Here is a 23,443-nt window from a genome sequence, read left to right as displayed (position 1 = left end):
GAACGCACCTGGACGGGGAACCGTTAGTTCACTGGCTAAGGTGCCTTATGAATAACTCCCTGCCACGCGTTCGAATGCAGTCAATGGCTTGGTTCGACCCCCGAAACCCTCTGACCACGGAGGCGACGGTAATCCGTCAACTCACAGTCACTTTTAGAAATGGTAGAGATAGTGAAACCCCCCGAAAAATGGGAAGGTTTGTGAGGTCAGTCCTGGTGACCAGCCCCGTAAAGAGTGGCGCCAGGAAGGGAGCCGTCTCAACCAAAGTAGGCAAACGTGCTACGGTTGCGGGAAGGAGGGGCATTGGCGCAGGGACTGTAAGAATCCCTGGAAGGACACAAGGGAAAAGATTCCCACAGCCCCAGTCCAAAAGGCAGAGACAGAAATTGCTCCCGCTGGGATCAAGTCATTTTTAGAGGCCATGCGGTCTCTTCTGACTGGCCAGGGAAGTACAGCTGCTGCAGTTCCCTCCCCCACCTCTGCCCCCCCACAATGACTAGAGCCAGCGCAGCCTGTCGACCTGTGTCCCCCAGAAAGACATGCACAGGAAAAGACCTCCAGTAAAATGGAGGAATACCTGCGGTGCCAGGTTGCGGAGGCTAAGTTAGTTGAGCAGGCTTTAAGGGAGGAGAACGCTAGGTTAACAGCGAGGGCTGGCAGTTTAGAGGGTCAGCTAAAGGTTTTTAAAATGGTTCATGAAGATTTTCAGCCACCAGCAGCGGGTGGTGAGGGGATACCTGCCCCCAGTACAGGAGTGGGTAGGGAAGAGGAGATAAAACTAGATTACTGGCTAGCTGCCAGGTATATTAAACAGTGCAAGCTGTTTAAGCCGGAGGCAGGGAAACAGACAGCAGGGGCTGAAAAGGCCAGTAAAGAGTCAAACGCTGTAGGGGAGCTGCAGCCACAGGTCACACAGGCTGGACGTGCAGCCTGCGTGAGGGGAGGAGTTGTCCCATCTAAGCGGGAGACTCCCCCATTGTTCTGGGACCCAGGAGGGGAGGAGCCGGAGGTCCTAGGTCCTGTCCCTGGCCAAAGTGAAGCCGAGTCGGAGGACGAAGTTCCCGCCCCCGACAGCGGTACAGGGGAGGAGCCAGAGGTCTAAGGTCTTGCCCCTCAGTGTAGCATTGAAAAGGTCTGGTCGCCGGTTACTGTAAAAAGATACCCCCGTAGAAAAGCTGTGGGAATTTTAAACAGTTCACAACCAGCAGCTGAACCTGAGGTGGGAACGCCGCAGGGGGAGGCCTGCGACAGTCCCCACAGATTTTAAGCTGGCCGTCCGGAGACGGACGGCACATGTACATACACCATAGTTTGCTAAGTAAGGTTTAGTTATTGTTATTTTAGAATGAATGTATAAGGTATTCCATTGGATGGTTTTGTAATATTTTGGATTGTTCTGTACCTTGTTTGATTTCGCATTATATTGTATTATGATTATTCTGTTATGACTCTAGGTGAGTCTGTATATTGTTTAGAGGTTTGTCTCCAATAGGAAATGTTTTCTCAAACTTCGTTGTTCGGAATGAGGAAAGTGCAGGCGAGGTACACTCCTTAGCAAGGTAAATTATGGGAAAGGTCAGTTGGGGAGGGAACGGATTTGTGCTCACCCAAAGACATTTTATGATACAAAGATGATTGAAGATGCTCATTGTATCACAGGGGGGACTGTAGGATTTGCAAAAATCCATGAAATACAGTAAACGGGTAGGGCCCCTGAAATGGCCATATTGTGAGAACACAAGATGGAGTTGGCAGTTCTCATGGCTCAGTTCAAAAGGACACACCAGCAGTATCTTACGGCAGCCTGAGTCATCATCGATTAGAAGAATCCAGAACCTTACTGTTTTGATATTGTAATATGGTTACAGCAGTAAACAAAACTATTAGCACCTGGAGGTGCGCTAATCGCTGGCAGAGCGGCAACCGATCTCAGAAACCGCTGAGCACACACAAACGGAGGGACACTAAACGTATTCCCATTATGGCAGAGCGGGAACCGATCTCAGAAACTGCTGAGCACACACAAACGAAGGGACACTAATCGGATTCCCATTAGTTCGATTTGCGAGCAGTTAAAATTAATGTGCTTGCTTTTGTTAAAGCAACCTTAACAAAGGAAAACGGTTGATTTGGCGCCAAGATTAGGGCCAGAAAAGAGTATAACCGTTCAGGTAAATCGTCAGCAAGGCAGTCTAAGATTCGACCAGAGTAAGGAAGACTCCTCCGGAGAAGGTTTACACCGTGAAGTCCAAGTCCAGCTACCATCAAGAGTTCGAGGACCGTGCGGAACAGAAAACGGCTCGAGGATTTTGGAGGACTTCCAAAGTTTGTACAGGAGAGCGAGTCCTGGAGCCGGTCCCATAAGGAAGGTCGGAGGTCCCGGACGACACCAAGTAACAGGGTCCAGGAGCCGGTCCCATAAGGAAGATCGGAAATTCCAGACGTAAAAAGAAGTACCAAGGTCCAGAAGGGTTTTGAAATTCTGGTGAGCATAAAGGCCCAACTCTACCTAACTGACATAATTGAGGTATATTCAGCAACGGGAGGGTTTGTAACGTTAAGGGTATTTGTAAGTCAGGAGTGTGATTTATCCCTCGATGTGTCCGTGCGCTTCCCTCACCCCCGCTTTTAGCTTATCGCTATTTTAGAACTGTTTATATGCTTTAAAGTTATTTTTCTCAGTGTATAATTTAGTCCTCTGTGAGAAACGTTATTTTTCGTCTGCATTTATTCTTGCCATTTTTCTCTGTGTACATTCTCTTTCAAAAATAAAGATCATTTTGATTTAAAACTCAATCTGTCTCATCTGACCATTTGTCTTCCGAGTCACGAGTTGGGCCAACACACAAAGGTTGTCTGGCAATAAGCCCAGTGTCTAGAACCGTGAGGGGGGAGCGTTTCGAAACCGCTCACGAGTAGTGCGAAAATCAAAACCGATTTAGCACACCATAAGCTCATAAAAATGACCCCTTACAGGTTTGTCGAAGGTTTTTCAAATCGATGGGCGAGATCGGTAGCTACCAAGTGTACCTCATCTTCTTATTAAACCTATTATAGGTGAGTGAGTTGCCGAGTTTTACCCGCAACAGATGAGTAAGAAGGGACTTTATTGCTAATGGATGGCAGTGACATGTTTTAGGAGAGGAAATGAGAAACGAGGTTGTGCGAATTTTGAGCTGTACGTGAATCCGCTTTTTAAAATAAAATGATCCTACTGCAGATGGGTTTGTAACTTTAGGCTTTCGATCATTAGGTGAGGCAAGGAAGCATTTTAGCAGATGGAACAAGTTTAACTTACTTTTATTAGCTACATTTTAATAAGCCCAATATTGTACCAGGGGTTTATTTATGGTTTTAGTCTTGTTGCTGATGAAAGTTAATGGCCCTGAATTTGCAGTCGGAGGCGTCCTGCGGGGAAATGCCTCCAATCCTCAAATAAAATGCCCGCGGACCTGGTTGTCCAGGTGGTACGGAGATTCGCGGTCCTGGGCCTCGCCAGGTATCCACGGGTAGAGGCCCACATATCCCGGGGAGCAGGCGGTTCGCAAGCGCCCCTGGGATCACTTGGGCCGGCCCAACAAATGAAAGAAGGGGATTCCCACTCATGCTTATGGGGGTTCCATATGTACAGAAACCCCATAAGCATGAATGGGAATACCTAAAAAATACATTTACACATCAAATCAATAAAAAAAATTACATATTTAAAATTAATTAAAATGCCATTTAATTAATAAATTTAAAAAAAAATTTATTTTTTGAAAAACAAATTTAAATGTTTTAAAGGGGCTAAAAATAACCTTACCTTATTGTACAGGTGTTTTAATGTTTAAATGATTGAAAAATAATTATGTTTATGGGGCTAAAAATGGGGCTACTTTTAGCGCCCCAGAAAAATTAGCGCCCCCGCGCCAGAAATTGAGTGGTAGCACCCCATAGGGAAGCGGGGCACTACCGGAAGCGCCCCGCATCCCTCTTGGGGCGCTGTGCGTCAACATCGCGCTGCGGTATTACAGGCCTTCCTCCCCTTCTTAAAGGGGATGGGCCTTGCGCAGCGCGACCTGGGGCCCAGCTGGGCCCCCGGGGATCGGGAGTGCCGGCAAAAGAGAAGTGCCGGACTCTTGGAGCACAGCCGGCACTCCGAGGGGGGGGGTTGTGGGGGACGGTTAAGGAGGCCGGGGCTGGGAGCGCAGGCAGGTGCTGGCAGGCGGCCAGCAACAAAAATGGCCGCCCCACACCTCGCCTTTAAATTGCACCTCCCCGGCCACAGGTAGGCCCCCCTGACTCCGTCGGATATAGCGTCCAGCAGTAAGTCAGGGGGCACTCCTGAAGATCGCGGCCGTGGCGTTGCGCACAGCGATGACGCCATCGCCAGCGGCGCAGCGCCACAGGGTGCTATCGGTGAATTTTGCGGGAGGCATGGACGCTAACGGGAGGCGCAAAGCAACCAAATTTCACGGGCATTTGCTGGGCAGGAGTTGGGCAAATAGCCCACTCTCCGCCCGCGGATGCTTTTTTCCCGGGGATGTGGAGGATAGGAAAATTCTTGACAGATCGCAAGTTCCTGGTTTTTGCACATGCGCTTCGCGCGCGATAACCCGGAACCCGTGTGGCCCTTACAGACGCCTACGCAGCCGTACACACCCATAGGGGCCACAAATTACGGGCCAATAAAAAGCTTTATAACATAAAAAGTAGAGAAAATTGGAGCTTATTTCTGAAAATCAGAATTCTAGCATCAGGTTTACATTTTTTGAAATGTTGAGGCACCTCATTTTCTATTGAAGAATATCCTGATGACAATGCACTGTCACTTGATCTTACCCTGCCAAGCACTAGCACAGAAATTGGCATATTGCGTGGCTTAGGTAATGAGTCAGAGGGGACTACATCGGGGGATTCACAATGTGAGCAGGAGGAGGTAGAGGTGGCAAAGAAAGGCAAGTGAAGATCTATCTGGAGGGCCAAGTCATGTCTAGCTAGCGATTCAGCTAGTTCTGGAGCACAAGTCTTCAGCACTGTAGCTGGGATGTTTTTGGGGCCCATAGCCTTTGCTACATCCAGTCCGCTCAGCCATTTCTTGATATCATGTGACGTGAATCGAATTGGCAGAAGACTGGTATCTGTGATGGTGGGGACATCAGGACGAAGCCGAGATGGACCATCCATGCGACACTCCTGGTGGAAGATGGTTGCGAATGCTTCAGCATTGCCTTTTGCATTCACATGCTGTGCATTGTTCAGCTGAAGCTCTCTTCAATAAATTGCTGCCAACCAACTCTGACTGCATCTAACTGTAGGAACCCTCCCACTACCTCACCTTCCTCTATATCATCAATGTTCTCTCCCTCATCATGCTGAAGGCCCTCCTCCAGTGGTGGCTCCATGTGTTCTTCCCAGTGCAGAGCAGCATACAGTAAACCACAATCATATAGTGCACATTTTTGGGTTGTATTGCAGGAAGACACCAGAGCTGTCCAGACCCTGAATCATGATTTGAGAACTCTAATAGTCTGTTCAATGAGAGCCCCAGTTGGTCCGTTAATCTGATAGTAGCAGAGTTCCGCAGGCAAAGGGGAGACATAAGCCAAGTATGCAGAGGATAACACTAGTCTCCCAGCAACCAGTTTTTAACTTGATGTGAAGGGGCAAACTGTGGGGTGGGGTGGGGAGCAGAGGAATGGACAATTAACGCAATATAAATGTATCATGTCAGTTTCCAGGAAAGAAGGCACAGACCTGCATGATGTGCTGCTGGTCATGAACTCCAGTTGCACATTAATAGAGTGGAAACCCTTGCAATTCATGAAGGCAGCCACATTCTGTGAAGGAGCCTGTAGGATAACATGGTTGCAGTCAATGACTTGGGGGAATCCTGCAATTATTCGAAACACAGAGCCCTATCCTGCTACTTCTAAATGCCTATGGAAAATGATTCAATTTATTTGCTCCAATAAACAATGTCTATGCTAAAAAAAAATACATATATACGGTGGATGGGAATTGTGCAAAATGGTGGACCACTCAAATTTCTGCCTTCTGTCACTCATTTTGCCACTGATGTAATGCTTTACGCCAGCAGCAATTTCTAGGCTCATATTACATGACATGCATACTATTTCGTGAATAATTTAGCTCAGAAATTCTCCATGTTTACACCCTTCTAAGCCTTCAGTTAACCTGATCGATTTTCTGTTGGTTCTTCTGTTATACACTCCCTGGCCCCATAATCCTGGCCCCATCGTCGCTGCTGAGCTGACGGCCGGGAGTTTAGTAGCAGTGTGAATCACCCGAGTCTACATTTAACTTGAAATTTTTGTTTTGCACCTTCCAGTTCCCAAAATCATAATTCTATGTATGGAGAAGAACCCCTGACTATAACTGACAATAATCCCGGTTAATAAACTGATTCACTTTGAAGCAAACCATGTCCAATTTTCCCTTAGTTTTTTTTTGTCCATCATGTTGATGTCTCATTAAAATCTAAGGCTTCTACATTCCCTTCTGGTTCAGCTCATGAAAGTGTCGCCTCAGGCCCAGCAGCCTTGATGTTGTTAAAAATGATCTTATACTTCATTTTATCTACAGAATATACCAATTTGGTTTAATTGTACTCTCAAAATCCACAAAGCAGTGTTAACAGCAGAAAATAAATAGGTGAAAGCATTTGATAGAAAATTACTGATTTATTCCTTGGACAGGAGCACTAAATGGAGCTACTGCCCCACTGGTGCATCGTATGATCCATCCCAAGATTGCTAGGTTACATGCTGCCTTATAAACTTCGGCATGCATTCAATTAACATGGCCTAACCGGAGTGAAGTTCTTTAAATGAGAAATGGGAGTATGCCTGCTTTTCCCTGTAATTAATGGCCTGGTAATAAAATCATGGGAAACACTGGGAATTAAATTGGTCTTCGGCAAAAGCACAAAGCAGGCGATAGGAATTTGACAGCCTGTTTTACATCACACCCGGTTTTCTTTTCCACAATGTTTAAATCAGAGACATGGGCTGAATTTTTACTTCGAAGAGTATGCGGGTTTGTGAGCGTGTGGGCTGAAATTTACAGCGAGTCAGGGAACCGGCTTCAACCCGCCAGCTCCCGCCTTTAACTTGAGCGCGTTATTCAGCACACGAGAGACCCCCTCGGGAGAGGCGGGTTACCTAATTAAAGCCATTCAGAGATAGTCAGGAGGCCATTAACAACCTTTTTCATCTGATGTTGCAGCTTTTACTGGCTGTCCATGGAATTCCTGGGCTTGCTGAAGCTCGCCAGCGAAAGTAAGGTGAGAACGCAGTGGCAATTGTGGGAGTTGAACAATTGACATTTAAAACAAATCACATCAATGCTCACACCTCACACCTGCATCCTTGCCTAAGGAAAAGGCTCTTGCTGACACCATTTGTGGGTAGAGTTTGGTTTCAGGCATTTGTAGGTGATTTCTACAACTTTTGAAGTCACTCTCTCTAGATTGGATGCCACTCTCACTACATTGGAGGATTATGCCTCTGATCTCCACTTTACATCTGCCAAATATCAGATCAGCATGGGTGCCGTTTATGATGTTTCATCTTGGACCAGCAGCAACAACACTAGCAGGAGCAGCAGCAGCCTTCTCCTCACCAACCTGCAGATACACAGGAGAGAGGGGATGAGCACAGGGGTGCACCTCGGTGGAGGCATTACCCCCAACACATAGTATATAGGCAGAGGATCAGCTTCCTGGACATGACTGAACAACAGTGCCTCAGGAGGCTCCAGTCGTTACAGACATTTATAGCCTGCTGGAAGGTAACATTCGCACCACAGAAGTGCCAGGCAATGACTACCTCCAACAAGTGAGAGTCTAACCACCTCCCCTTGACATTCAACGGCATTACCATCGCCAAATCCCCAACCATCAACATCCTGGGGGGGACCATTGACCAGAAACTTAACTGGACCAGCCACATAAATACCGTGGCAACAAGAGCAAGTCAGAGGCTAGGTATTCTGTGGTGAGTGATTCACCTCCTGACTCCCCAAAGCCTTTCCACCATCTACAAGGCACAAGTAAGGAGTGTGATGGAATATTCTCCACTTGCCTGGATGAGTGCAGCTCCAACAACACTCAAGAAGCTCAACACCATCCATGACAAACCAGCCCGCTAGATTGGCACCCCATCCACCACCTTAAATAGTCACTCCCTCCACCACCGGCGTACCATAGATGCAGTGTGTACCATCTACAAGATGCACTGCAACAACTCACCAAGGCTTCTTTGGCAGCACCTCCCGAACCCTCGACCTCTACCACCTAGAAGGACAAGGGCAGCAGACACATGGGAACACCACCATCTCCAAGTTCCCCTCCAAGTCACACACCATCCTGACTTAGAAGCATATCGCCGATCCTTCATCGTTGCTGGGTCAAAATCCTGGAACTCCCTCCCTAAAAGCACTGTGGGAGTACATGAACCACATGAACTGCAGCAGTTCAAGAAGGCGGCTCACCACCACCTTCTCAAGAGCAATTAGGGATGGGCAATAAAAATGCTGGCCTTGCCAGCGACGCCCACATCCCATAAACAAATTTAAAAAAAGGAGACCTGCTGCCAAGTGGACCTGGTGGACACACGTTGCCAATGGCTGGCAAAGTCACCACCATCCTCAACGTCTTTCAGGCTCCTTTCAGCTATCTGCAGGAGACATTTGCAGGATCTCGCAGTCGCCCGCCCACAAATGCATCACCCAGGTGACTGATGCCACGTTTGTCAAGGGAGGCACTTATGTACACTTTGCCACTGATGAAGCCAGTCAGACTGAGCGGGCGCTCGGCTGGCTTCCCACAGGTGCAAGGCATCATCGACTGCACACATGTGCCTTTCAAGGCACCCCCAGATCACCCAGGAGTGTTCGTGAACTGTAAGGGCTTCCACTCCTTCAATGTGCAACCACAGAAAGATCATCATGCACGTGTGTGCCAGATTCCCAGGGAGCTGTCATGATTCATTCATCCTGCGCCACTCCACCCTCCCTGAGCTCTTTGCACTTCCGACATGGCTGATGACACCCTTGAGGAGGCCAAGCAATGAGGCCAAAGTGTGCTACAATCAAAGCCAAATGCGGATGAGATGTGTAATAGAGCAAACAATCTGGATGCTGAAGATGCGCTTCAGATGCCTGGACAGATCTGGAGGAGCCCTTCAATACGCACCAGCCAGGGTCTCCAGGATGATCATTGTATGCTGTGCTCTGCAGAACAGAGCACAGCAGCAAGGATTGGAGCTGCAGGAGGAGCAAGGAGCAGAGCATCTTTGGAGGATGTGGAGGATAAGGAGGAGGAACAGGAGGAACACAAGTAGGAGGAGGAGGAGGAGTAACAGGAACCTGAAGTGGACATGGCACCAGCAGTGGTGCATATTGCTGTTTGGGAGGTCCAGGATGGCCTCGTAATGGCGCGACTTAGTTAATTTGCACCAGTATACCCATATGGCACCCAGATGCTAAACCCACTTTCCCCACCCCAACCACAAAGCAGTCCTAAAATGACCAAACCATTCCTGTCACACACACCCATTGCTCGAGGTTAAGTAATGTCTTCCCATTCACTCCAACTGACGAGGCCACTTGCAGGCAAAAATGGACAAAACGGGAAAGTGGTGCAAAGAAACAATTTTACATGGCTCAAAAGGTAAACAGAAGCTTGACAATCTAACATTTTGTAACACACCTATGTGCACACCTTGAGCATCTAAAATTGTTTAATCTTCCTCTTTCTACAACTCCTACGCCATGCAACCCCTGTGGCTTCAGCTGAGGCTGCTCACTTCCCTGCTCTGACTGCTCAGATACGTTTGGCAGACGTCCTCTGGATTTTGGAGCCCGTGAGGGCCCTGCCAATGACTGCTCCTCCTGCACCTCTGTGGGGGCAAACTCGGCAATCGGGACATGAGGCAGCATGTGGGGCTCTGACTGGAGGGGTGGGGGATGGGGCGGCAATGGGGGAGAAGTGGAAGCGCTTTGAGCAGAGTCCCCACTTCCATGTCCTCTTGTCCTCTTTCACCATCATCCCTCTCATGGCCCACCCACACTTCCCTGCTAGCAAGGAGCTGGAGAGCACTTTGCTGCACATCAGTGGGGCGATGAACGGCCAAGTCTCGGTTTCTATCCATCCTTGTTAAGGTGGCCTTCAGAGTGTGCAAGCTGTTGGTCAGAGCAAGACTGCATTGGTTTGAATGACGCGTTTGATGCTCCATGCAGGTGGCCATCCATTCCATGGATAAACACATCATTGCCAAGGCCTGCGACATCATGCCAGTCATGCTAGAGATGGAGATTGCCATTCTCTCTGCAAGCAAAAACATCACGGCTGGAAAACCTGCCAGAGCCTTCCGCATTTTCTGTTGCTCCTCAAGAATCATCTGCTTTGTCGACGGCCCCCGAGGTTCAGCATCTTTGTTCAGCTGAGCACTGCTTGGAGAGTCCTGCACCCTCCAACAAGGACTCTCCACTGCTGTCCCTGTCTCCACCATCTACTCCTGCTCACATGTGATGTGTGAGACACCAGGTGACTTTCTGACTTAATGGCCCCACCGACATGTGTGTATCTGCGCTGGTGCTTGGTGTGCATGGCTCATGTGATGGTGCACCCTCAGAGGCCGCGGCCTCCTTTGAAGATTCTTCTTCCTCCTCCAGCCGGACAGTGGGGGGACACTTGATGGGCCTGTGGGAGAGTAAAGACATGAATTAGAACTGTTCTAATAAGAATGTTTTAAGTTACCATTATGCACATGATCATATTTCACTGGCTGCTGGCATCAAGTCAACATGAGTGACTGTTGTATGCCATATGGCTGTGTGATACTTAATTCTGTCACCAGGTAGCTGGGAGGTCTCCCTCTCTCCATCTCCAACCACAAGCAGCTCCGCAATGCAGCTCAGTTCCAGGGCCTCCTTCTCCGGTGCTACCATGGTCTGCCTCTCATGGATGTTCTGTGCTCTTTTCTCCTGAAAGGAGGAAAACAAGAGACCTTTGAGTGAGAGTCATTGAATGTGTGGAAGAGACGAATGGGCAACATCTGTAGAGAGTGTCTATGAGGGAGAGGCGTGATAAGAACATAACATAAGAACATAAGAAATAGGCGCAGGAGTAGGCCAATCGGCCCCTCAAGCCTGCTGCGCCATTTAATAAGATCATGGCTGATCTGATCCTAACTGCCAATCTACTATCACAGAAACATCTCCTGAATCTAACAGAATTAGACACACAAAATAGGAGCAGGATCAGGCTACACGGCCCCTGGGCCCGCTCCGCTACCCACAGGGCCATGTCCAATCCGAACCTAGACTCATGTCCAAATTCCTGCCCGCTCCCCGTAACCCTTAATTCACTTTACTTCTAGGAAACTGTCTATTTCTGTTTTAAATTTAAGTAATGATGTAGCTTCTACAGCTTTTTGGGGCAGCATATTCCATGGACGTACCACCCTCTGAGTGAAGTAGTTCCTCCTCATCTCAGTTTTGAAAGAGCAGCCCCTTATTCTAAGACTATGCCCCCTAGTTCTAGTTTCACCCATCATCGGGAACATCCTCACCGCATCCACCCGATCCAACCCCTTGACAATCTTATATGTTTCAATAAGATCGCCTCTTATTCTTCTGAACTCCAATGAGTAGAGTCCCAATCTACTCAACCTCTCCTCATATGTCCATCCCCTCATCCCCGGGATTAACCGAGTGAACCTTCTTTGTACTGACTCGAGAGCAAGTATGTCTTTTCTTAAATATGGACACCAAAACTGTATGCAGTATTCCAGGTGCGGTCTCACCAATACCTTGTACAACTGAAGCAATACCTCCCTATTTATATATTCTATCCCCCTAGTAATGAAAGCCAACATTCCATTGGCCTTCTTAATCACTTGCTGCACCTGCATACTAACCTTTTGAGTTTCGTACACAAGGACCCCCAGATACCTTTGTACTTCAGTACTTTCCAGTTTCTTGCCATTAAGATAATAACATGCTCTACGATTTTTCCTGCCAAAGTGCATAACCTCACACTTTCCAGTATTGTATTCCATCTGCCAAATCTCTGCCCACTTACTTAGCCTGTCTATGTCCCCTTGCAGGTTTTTTATGTCCTCCTCACTCACTACTTTCCCTCCCATCTTAGTATCATCTGCAAACTTTGATATGTTACACTCGGTGCCCTCCTCCAAATCGTTAATATAGATTGTAAAGAGTTGGGGACCCAGCACTGACCCCTGCGGAACACCACTAGTTACTGATTGCCAGTCTGAGAATGAACCATTTATCCCAACTCTCTGCCTTCTGTTAGATAGCCAATCCTCTATGCATGCCAGAATATTACCCTCAATCCCGTGATTTTTTATCTTAAGCAATAATCTTTTGTGTGGCACCTTGTCAAATGCCTTTTGGAAGTCTAAATACACTATGTCCACTGGTTCCCCTTTATCCACCCTATATGTTACTTCCTCAAAGAACTCCAGCAAATTTGTCAAACATGACTTCCCCTTCATAAAACCATGCTGACTTTGTCCTATTAAATTATGATTATCCAAATGTCCTGTTACTGTCTCCTTAATAATGGACTCCAAAATTTTACCTACCACAGATGTTAGGCTAACCGGCCTATAGTTTCCAGCCTTCTGTCGACTGCCCTTTTTACATAAGGGTGTTACATTAGCAGTTTTCCAGTCTGGCGGGACCTTTGCTGAGTCCAGGGAGTTTTGGAAAATTATTACTAATGCATCCAAAATCCCTACCGCCACTTCCCTCAAGACCCTAGGATGTAAGCCATCAGGTCCAGGTGATTTATCCGCCTTGAGTCCCACTATTTTACCGAGTACCACTTCCTTAGTGATTTTGATTGTGTTTAGCTCCTCCCCCCCCCCATAGCCCCCTGTTTGTCCAGTGTTGGGATATTCTTAGTGTCTTCTACTGTAAAGACTGATACAAAATATTCATTCAGTGTTTTTGCCATCTCCATATTTCCCACCATTAATTTCCCGGTCTCATCCTCTAAGGGACCAAGGATATTGCATTAAGATGAGGGTGAGTATCAGATTGGGATGTGAGTGGCATATACAGTGAGGGATGGGAGCACCTGCAATGTAGGTTGGTGTGAGGAGTGTTAGATCCCTGATTCTGAGAGTATGATGTTTTTCAATAACTACACGGATGCTGTAACTTAACAATCAACAGGTATTTACTGGAGTAGGGTAGTCTCAAGACTGGGGGTACAGAGGCATGCTCAAGGCTTATAGACAGGTGTGGTCACTGCCGGTACTACAGTACACAGGAGATGTAAAAGTAGTTCTCTCTTAAAGGTACATATACTACAATTCTTCCCCTTTTAGATTAGCAGTACCCATAATATTCAAATAACCATTAACACTTTAACATGTACATTAAACAACAATAGTCCATTTATAGATTCAGTCTTTGGGGCGACTTCCTGATCCTTTCGGGATAGCGCCTATCCTGAGGTTCTTGTTCTTGGTGCGGAGGCGATTCTGGGCCCTTTTCGTCGGTTAGTTCATCGGTTTCCACTGCTACTGGTTCGGAGGTAGATGCTACCGGTATGTCGGGTTCATCCCCAGGTAGGAGAGACATGGGGTTGACTCGTTCCTGTGATGCTAAGATCTGATCGACGTGGCATCTCACAATGTTCTCCCCGACATCCACTGTGTACATTAATGGCCCCTGCCTTGTGCATATCGTTCCGGGTTGCCATTTCTCTGTTCGGTAGTCACGGGCCAAGACTGGTTGTCCTACGTTGAAGCTCCTTGTCGGCTTCTCGTTGATGTGCTGGAATTGTTTATCCTCAACATTTCTTCGCACATTTGGTCTGAGCAAGTCCAGACGAGAGCTCAACCTTCGGTTAAAGAACATCATGGCCGGGGTCTGGTTGGTAACTGCATGTGTCGCGTTTCGGTAGGCTAATAAGAAATTGTCCACCTTATGCTGTAGTGGAATTTCATCGTCGCACATGGCCTTTATCGCCTTCTTAAAGGTTTGTACGAACCTCTCAGCCAATCCATTTGTGGCTGGATGATATGGGGCGGATGTGTAATGCCTGACCCCATTCCTTCTCATAAATTTTCGAAACTCTTCGGACACAAACTGTGGTCCATTATCAGAGCAAATCTGCTCTGGCAAGCCGTTCCTGGCAAATATGGTCCGTAGGACTGCAATCATTTTCTCTGTAGTGGTTGAGGACATTTTTATCACCTCAGGCCATTTCGAATGAGCATCCACTGCTATTAAGAACATGGAGTCCATGATTGGACCAGCGAAATCAATATGCACCCGTTGCCATGGAGAGGAGGGCCACTCCCTTGGGTGTAGAGGGGCATGTGGTGGTGCATTTTGGACCTTCTGGCAACCTGAGCAGCTCTTGGTTAGGTCTTCGATTTGTTGATCGATTCTCGGCCACCACACATAAGACCTAGCAAGGCTTTTCATTTTCACTCCCCTCAGATGACCTTCATGAAGCTCATTTAGCACTCTCTCCCTTAACTTGGGTGGAATCACTACTCTGGATCCACACATCACTGTCCCCTGGCATACTGACAGCTGTTCTCTTCTGGATGAGAAAGCTGGCAACAGTGAGTCGCCATGTGTTGACCATCCCCTCACCGTCAAATCATATACCCGTGACAGCGGCGGATCATTGCAGGTCTCCTTCTCTATACCCGCGATCGTTACTGGCAATCGTTCAATTATTGACGAATAAAATATCTCGATAGGGACCACTGCTGGTGCTTCCTCCACAGTAGGCAATGGCAGGCGTGATAGCCCATCAGCGTTTCCATGCTGTTTCGTGCCTTTATATTCTATTTCATATTGATTCGCCCCTAGAAACAGGGACCATCTTTGTAACCGTTGTGCAGTCATCACTGGAACGCCCTTCTTAGGATTAAAGATGGAGACAAGTGGTTGGTGGTCAGTCAGCAAGGTGAACTTCTGCCCATGCAGATAGTGGTTGAATTTTTTACTCCCCATACTAGGCTGAGGGCCTCCCTGTCATTCTGGGCGTAGTTGTGCTCGGCTGAGGTTAGTGACCGAGACGCAAAGGCTACTGGCCTCTCCAACCCATCTGGGAATTTGTGCGACAGCACCGCTCCAATACCATAGGGTGATGCATCACATGCCAAACGAATTGGTCGTGCTGGGTTGAAATGGGCCAACACCTCTTTTGATGTAATCAATTTTTTGCACTTCTGGAAAGCTCGTCTACGTTCGTCATTCCACTTCCATGGTACCCCTGTTTGCAGTAGGGTGTTCAGTGGGCGTAATACCGTGGACAAATTTGGTAAGAACTTATGGTAGTAGTTTTCCAGCCTGAGGAACGACCTCAGTTGTGACACATTTTCCGGTGCTGGAGCCTTGACTACTGCCTCAATCTTTTCAGGGGGCTTATGTAACCCCTCTTCATCGATGACATGGCCACAATACGAGATCTGCTTCTGGAAAAACTTGCACTTGTGGCGAGTAGCTTGTAGCCCATATTCCTTTAATCTGGTGAGCACCTTCTCCAAGTTGGCGAGGTGATCACTGTCATTTTCGCCCGTGACCAGGATGTCGTCCAAATAACACTGGGTCCCTGGAATCTCTTGCAGGACTTGATCCATCGCCCTTTGCCAAATAGCCGGAGCTGATGCTACCCCGAACACCAGCCGATTGTATTGGTAGAGACCTTTATGAGTGTTGATCGTGAGGTATTGTTTCGAGGCTTCTTCTACCTCCATTTGCAAGTATGCCTGGGCTAGATCAATTTTGGTGAAGCGTTTACCTCCAGATAGCGAGGCGAAAATATCCTCAATTCGTGGAAGCAGATATTGTACCGTGTGAAGGACTGGGTTCACTGTCACCTTAAAATCCCCACAGATGCGGACCTTCTTTGGTTCCCCAGGCGTATTACTCAACGGCCTCTTCATTACAGGAACGATGGGTGTAGCCCACTCGCTCCAGTCTACTTTGGACAGTACTCCTGAATGTTCCAACCCTTCCAGCTCTGCTTCGACGGCTGGTCTGATCGCATAAGGCACTGGTCTGGCCTTAAGAAACTTTGGGCTTGCATTTTCCTCTATTTTAATCATTGCTGTTATGCCTTTTAGTGTTCCGAGTCCCTCCTGGAACACTTCTTTTGCATCCATTAGCATTTTTGACAGTCGTCCAGGTGTGACGTCGTCATCCTTTTTGGCCTCAACCTTCAGTGCCTGTATGGAATGCCAATCTAATTGTATCTTCCGGATCCATTCACGTCCTAGCAGTGGTGGTCCTCCATCTGGCAATACATATAAGTCCATTTTAGGTATTTCCTGTCCTTTGTATATCACTTTCACCCTTATTGTTCCTTTGGGGTAGACTTTTTGCCCCGTGTACGCCTTCAAGACAATCTCTGTAGCTTTCAAGGGTATATGTGAAAATAGCTGCTTGTAGTCCCTTTGATATATGACTGTTAGGGCTGATCCTGTGTCCAATTCCATTTTCACTTGGACTCCGTCTATCTTGAGTGTAACCCAGATAGTCTGGTGATCTTGCATTTTGGTTACCTTATGTAGTTTCAGGCAACCCAGCTCCTTGCTTCCGGAGTCTGTGTCACTTTCCTGTTCGTCTGAACTACTGTCCATTACCTTGTGTACCTTTTTGTACTTCTCCTGTGGAGATTTCTTGCTGTTGGTTTTCTTCCCAGACCTGCAGACTCTTGCTATGTGTCCTGTTTTACCACTCTGTCTGCACACTTGGTCCTTGAACCAACAATATTTCTGGTCATGTGTTGTTCTGCCGCAGCGATAACACTTCCCTGTTCCATAGGACATTTCATTGGTGCCATATTCTTGCGGTCTCCGTTGTATCTTTGCAGCGCCCCTTGCGGCTGCTTCGTGTGATACTGCCATACTGAAAGCCCTGTCCAGCGTAAGATCCGTTTCTGATAGAAGCCATTTCTGGGTTCCTTCACTTTGAAGCCCACACACAAACTTGTCCCTTAACGTATCTGCTAGTCCCACTCCAAACTGGCAGTGTTTCGATAGCTTGCGCAGTTCCGTTAAGTACTCAGCATTGCTTTCATCTTTGTGTTGGTTCCTTTTATGGAACTTAAATCGTTCTGCTATCAGCAGTGGTGTGGGGTTTAACTGGTCCTGTAGGGTTTCTACTATGCTTTCGAAATTCTTATTCACGGGCTTCTCTGGGGCTATTAGGTTTTGCAGTAACCCATAAGTTTTTGCACCCATGGAATTTAACAAAACCAGTGCTTTCCTAGCATCTGGCACTTCATTCGCCCTGCAGTACACCTCAATACGTTCCACATATGTCGCCCAATCTTTGACTTCATTGTCGAACGTAGAGATACTGCCACTCTTCGGCATCCCTGGGTGTGATTTAGCTGTCCAAAATGGTGTCTCCTGCGCTTTCCCTTCTTCTCCGCTGGCACAAAATGGCGTCTCCCACGCTTTCCTTACTTCCCGCGCTCGCCCTTCTTCTCCGCTGCGGCTTCTAAAAATGGCGTCTCCCGTGCTCTTCCTTCTTCTCCGCGGCTCAGTGGCGTCTCCCACACTCTCCCTTCTTCTCCCCGCGGACACTGTGCAGCCCTTGAGCCCTGGCTGTGCTCTGCACGTTTTTTTTCTGTGCGCCTTTCCCGTTTCCGCCGCTCTGTCCTGAACCCGGCTGCTGCTTCACCCTCTCTCTCTCTCCATATTGTTTTTCCTCGACGCCACTTGGTTTTCAACCCCTGGCTGCGCCCTGTGCGCTTCACCCTCTATCTTACCCCATCGACGCTGCTCGGCTTTTTCTCTGCCGTCGGTCGGCTCCAGCCGCCGCTGTCCGGGAAGGGTCTGCGCTGTACGTTTCGTCAGTCTGTTGCTGATCGTCGTGGCTGGGGAACCAAGCCCAGCTCTCCACAGCCTCCCCTGCGATGTTCACTCTCTGCCGGACGACTGGGCGGTTGCTCGTGGTTGACGCCCGTGCATCTGGCCTCGACTTTCTTCCACCGCCCTCCCGGAGCGAATCCTCGAAGGGAAATGCAGAGTTGCAGGTAGATTCGAATCAACACTCGCCGCCACTGTTAGATCCGTGATTCTGAGAGTATGATGTTTTTCAATAACTACATGGATGCTGTAACTTAACAATCAACAGATATTTACTGGAGTAGGGTAGTCTCAAGACTGGGGGTACAGAGGCATGCTCAAGGCTTATATACAGGTGTGGTCACTGCCGGTACTACAGTATACAGGAGCTGTAAAAGTAGTTCCCTCTTAAAGGTACATATACACAAGGAGTGATGTGCAGGAGTAGGCTTGAGATGGCAGAATGAGGGGGTTGGGGTGACACGCACATCAGGATTTAGGACAATGTGGCATTGTACTCACCTTTCCTGACCTCATGAGGTCATTAAATCATGTTTGGCACTGTATCCACGTCCTGCCAACAACACCCCTGCTGCTCACTTCATCAGCCATCTCCAGCCATGCATTCTTTGTTTGGCCAGCTGGCCTCTTCCTCCCATCAGCAGGGAGCAGGATGTCGCTGCAGTCCCTGACTCCTTGGGGTAAAATTTCCAAGGAGGAGTCATTAAATCCAGGGGCAGCTTTCTGTCTTTGAGTCTGCATTTTTCAGTTGAGTGGAACATCATTTTCACAAAGAACCAACTCAATGGCCCATATTTTCCAATCCCTACGGGTGTGTGCGAGTCGTGTACACACCCGTAGGGACCTCGCAAATGCCGGTTTCAGACATGCAAAGCGCATGTGCTGAAAAACGGCACTTCTGATCTGTCAAGAACCTCTTGACAGATCGCACGCCTGCCCTGGAGAAGGGTCTCTGTGGGTGGAGTACTCCACTTTCTGCAGAACCTCCGCCCACTGAAAACCCTTAAAATTTCTTTGCCTGGTAAAAGCAGGCGTAAGGCCTGCTTTTACCAGCATAAGAGTTTTAAAAAGTTTTTTAAAAACATTTCCACTCATTTATAATTGAAAAATACTTTTAAAAAAGGTAAGTTTATTTTTAGCCCCATAAAAAACTTAAAATGTAATTTTAAATCATTTTAAAAACATGATTTAAAAAATAAAAATTATTTAATGTTTTGATGTGTTTTTGGAGTGATCTCCATTCATACTTTTGACAGGTCTATCTGTCAAAAGTAAGAAGGGGGATGCCTTTTTTCATTGGCTCCCCATGGCCCACGTGATCCCAGGGACACTTGCGAACCGCATGCGCCCCTGGGATACCTGGGCCCTGCACATTTCATCATGGAGAGGCCCAGGAGCGGAAATGGCTGGACCTCTAGAGCCCTCAGGTAAGGGCGTAGATGTTTTCCAGATCGGAGTCCTCTGCACGCAGGAAGCCTCCGATCAGAAATACGGGCCAATATTTCCACTCCAACAACCTGTCTTCCACCTCTGCCAACCTTCAAGTGACATCTGTGCACTGCTCCTTTAAATAGCTCAGCTGAAGTCGAGTCATCCGTGATGTCATTGGACCCACTCCGGTTAATTGGTTGGGAAACCTGGCAGTCTGATTCAATTGCAGTGGCTTCGTTAAAAAGCCACTGCCGAACACACCAATTCAATGTCCAGGTACCCGGCGAGCTCCACGCATCCCCCCGCTCCCCCCACCCTGCATCCATCCCAACGGAAAGATAAAAATTCAGCCCAATCAGTTTGGAACCTTAATAACAACAGAAAATGCTGGAAAAACTCAGCAGGTCAGGCAACATCCGTGGACAGAAATTTGAGTTGACGTTTCGGGTCGAACCCTTCTTCAAAACTGGAAAGAAAAGATGGATCGGAGGCAGGGCTGCGATCGGACAAAAGAATAAAAGAAACAAAAGAAGTAAAAAAGAGACAATGAAAGGTGTTAGAAGCTAGATGAGATGGTAATAGGCTGAGATTGGATGTGAAGTGTACTGGCAGGGCAAGGGATAGCTGCCAGGTGTGAGAGCGAAACAAAAGGAAAGGGGGGGGGGGAAGGAGTGGAAAAATTACAAGAAAAAATGAAATAGGGGCCGAGGTTATGATCTGAAATTGTTGAACTCGATATTGAGTCCGGAAGGCTGCAGAGTGCCTAATCGGAAGATGAGGTGCTGTTCCTTGAGTTTACGTTGAGCTTCCGTGGAACAATACAAGAGGCCAAGGACGGTGAGGTCCGAGTGGGAATGGAGCGTTGAATTAAAATGACAGGTGACCGGAAGCTCGGGGTCACCCTTACGGACTGAACGGAGGTGTTCCGCAAATCTTGGGTGACCGCTTTGCAGAACGCCTCCATTCAGTCCGTAAGGGTGACCCCGAGCTTCCGGTCACCTGTCATTTTAATTCAACGCTCCATTCCCACTCGGACCTCACCGTCCTTGGCCTCTTGTATTGTTCCACGGAAGCTCAACCTAAACTCGAGGAACAGCACCTCATCTTCCGATTAGGCACTCTGCAGCCTTCCAGACTCAATATCGAGTTCAACAATTTCAGATCATAACCTCGGCCCCTATTTCATTTTTTCTTGTAATTTTTCCACTCCTTTCCCCCCCCCCTTTCCTTTTGTTTTGCTCTCACACCTGGCAGCTATCCCTTGCCCTGCCAGTACACTTTACACCCAATCTCAGCCTATTACCATCTCGTCTAGCTTCTAACACCTTTCATTGTCTCTTTTTTACTTCTTTTGTTTCTTTTATTCTTTTGTCCGATCGCAGCCCTGCCTCCGATCCATCTTTTCTTTCCAGTTTTGAAGAAGGGTTCGACCCGAAATGTCAACTCAAATTTCTGTCCACGGATGTTGCCTGACCTGCTGAGTTTTTCCAGCATTTTCTGTTGTTATTTTGGATTTCCAACATCCGCAGTATTTTGCTATCGTACTACAGTTTGGAACCTTTATGAGTTAGGTGAGGCCAGTGTAGCTCCCACAGTGGTAAGAAATATTAGAACAGAATCACTAGCCTGGATTTTAAAGGGGGGTGTGTACAGTACGCATGGACCTGAAGCCAGCGGTGCACCCGGGGAGTTCGGGGATGTGGAGGCCTTATTGATCAGGTCAAGAAGAGGGCCAGCTCAACCAATGGCAGAACAGGAACCCCAAGCAGGTGCCAAAAGGGACATCTGCAGAACCAACCGCTCAGCCAACCCTGATAGCCTGCACCATAGGCTGTGAAAAGGGATGGGCAATAAATGCTGGCCTTGCCAGCAATGCCCATATCCCACGAAGGGATAAAAAAAAAGTCAGAGAAGACTTAGCAGAGGCTCTTTTTTATCAAGTTAATCCATTCAGAAATTATCCACCGTCATCTTTTTGTGCTTCAACTTGAATTCTTAAAAAAATGTAATGTTGAAGCATGCAAACTGCAAGTGCTTGAAGATGAGGCAATGTATTAGTATGCAGCGCATTTTAATAAACCTTTATGTTGGTTAAGTGGCTTGTTAGTTGCTTGAGTTGATACTCTGTGATTCATTGATTCTTTTCAATTTCCACTAACAAAATCATATAGCATATAACTGCTCATTTAAAAATCACCACACCCAACTTTTCAATTAAGTTATTGGCCCAGAAATTCGGCTCTCCACGGGTGACTACGCATAGGGTACTCACCCGTAGGCTGAATGGAAGTGCGGGTTTCCTGCATGCACTGCGCATGCGCGGGAAACCGGCACTTCCGATCCTCTGAACGAAGGGGTTCAGAGGTCGAACGCGTGCGCAGGGGAGGCTGCGCGTGCGCTTTGAACTTAGTTTTTTTTTGCAGGTTTTCACGCGAGGTTAAGCCTGCAGAATTTACACATATAAAAAGCAGGCGTAAGGCCTGCTTTTTACAAGGTAAGTGGTCAATTAATTAAAATGAAAACATTTTTTCCACAGGTTTATTATTTTTAAATACTTTAAAGCAAGGTAAGTTTATTTTTAGCCCCGTTTTTTTATAAAATTATTTTTTTTCAAAAATTTAAATTATTGTTTAAAATAGTTATTTAATGTAATTTGTAGTTTATTGAAAAAGTGTGATTTAAAAAAAAATGTATTTGAAGGTTTAATGCTATTTTGAGGCCCGTAGTATTGATAAGTTTAGACAGGTCTTCCTGTCAATCTTATGAATGGGCTTTTCCCTCCTCCGATTGGCTGCCCATGGCTCACGTGATCCCAGGGGATGCATCGCACTAACTACGCCCCTGGGACACGCAAGCACAGCGTGCCGGCAGCTGGGCCAGGCCCCGGAGTGGAATTCCACGGGGCCCTACAGCTCAACTGCTGGCGCGCAAGGTAAGTGTAGGTTGGGGGCTTACACCCGCGGGAAGCCCCTGACCCGAATTTCTGGGTCATTAAATCTTTTTTGGAACAAATGTTTTAAAATTAGGATCTTAGATTAACTATTGGCATGCAAATGCTTAATACATTTAGATTAAAGATTGATTCAAGGTTCAAGTCCAGCTATAGAGTAACATTGTAGCCAAGGCAACTTTTAGCCCTCTGATCCCAGAATGTTTTTGGGCTGATGTGCCAAATAACTGCCCAAATCCGTGAAGTTAAAGCTTAAGACTGAAGCCTTTTATTAAGTAAGAATCATGGCAGAGTTAACAGAGTTCATCATCGACCGAGCCCTTGGTAGAACATACCAGAAGAGGGGCGGGGCCAGGGAGGAGCATTAGTGGTTCCCCCCGGTGGAACATTCCAGACATTACAAGTACAAGTACAAATATCAGAACACAGTTATTTCATCACATTCACCCCCTGCTATAGATTCAGTCTGTCAGGAGGTCTGATAGTCCTCTGGGAACGACGTAATTCTTGCTGAGGCTCCTCCCAGAGTACTAACTCCGGTTCATTCGAATTCCCAGAATCATCAGTATTTTCCACACTGAGGGTTTGTGTCTCTGAAGGTCCAATACCACGATTGAAAACTCTACTCTCAGAGTCGAACTCTTTTCGAGCTCCAGCAGGTGCAAGATCTTTAATAGAGACCGTATCCTCTCGCCCATCCGAATATTAAATATACGCATACTGGGGATTAGCATGGAGGAGTTGTACTTCCTCCACCAGTGGATCAGTCTTGTGGCCTCTCACATGTCTGCGCAACAACACAGGGCCCGTGGTCGTCAACCATGTGGGTAACGATACTCCATTAGTAGCTTTTCTTGGAAAACTAAACATCCTTTCATGAGGGGTGGCATTCGTCGCTGTACACAAAAGAGACCTTATGGAATGCAGCACGTCTGGCAGGACATCCTGCCAGCGAGAGGTCGGCAGGCCTCGTGACTTCAGAGACAGTATGATAGCCTTCCACACTGTCGCATTTTCTTTCTCGACCTGCCCATTACCACGAGGGTTATAGCTGGTAGTTCTACTCGTTGCAATCCCCTTCGATAGCAAAAACTGTCGTAATTCTTCGCTCATAAAGGAAGAACCCCTATCACTATGTATATAGTTAGGCATGCCGAACAAGGAAAACAGTTGGCAGAGG

This window comes from Somniosus microcephalus, chromosome 1 (assembly GCF_052327205.1).
Source record: "Somniosus microcephalus isolate GS21.2 chromosome 1, FLI_Smic_1.0, whole genome shotgun sequence".
Taxonomy (NCBI): domain Eukaryota; kingdom Metazoa; phylum Chordata; class Chondrichthyes; order Squaliformes; family Somniosidae; genus Somniosus; species Somniosus microcephalus.
The sequence above is the reverse complement of the archived record's forward strand: the minus strand, read 5'-3'. Positions refer to the sequence as shown.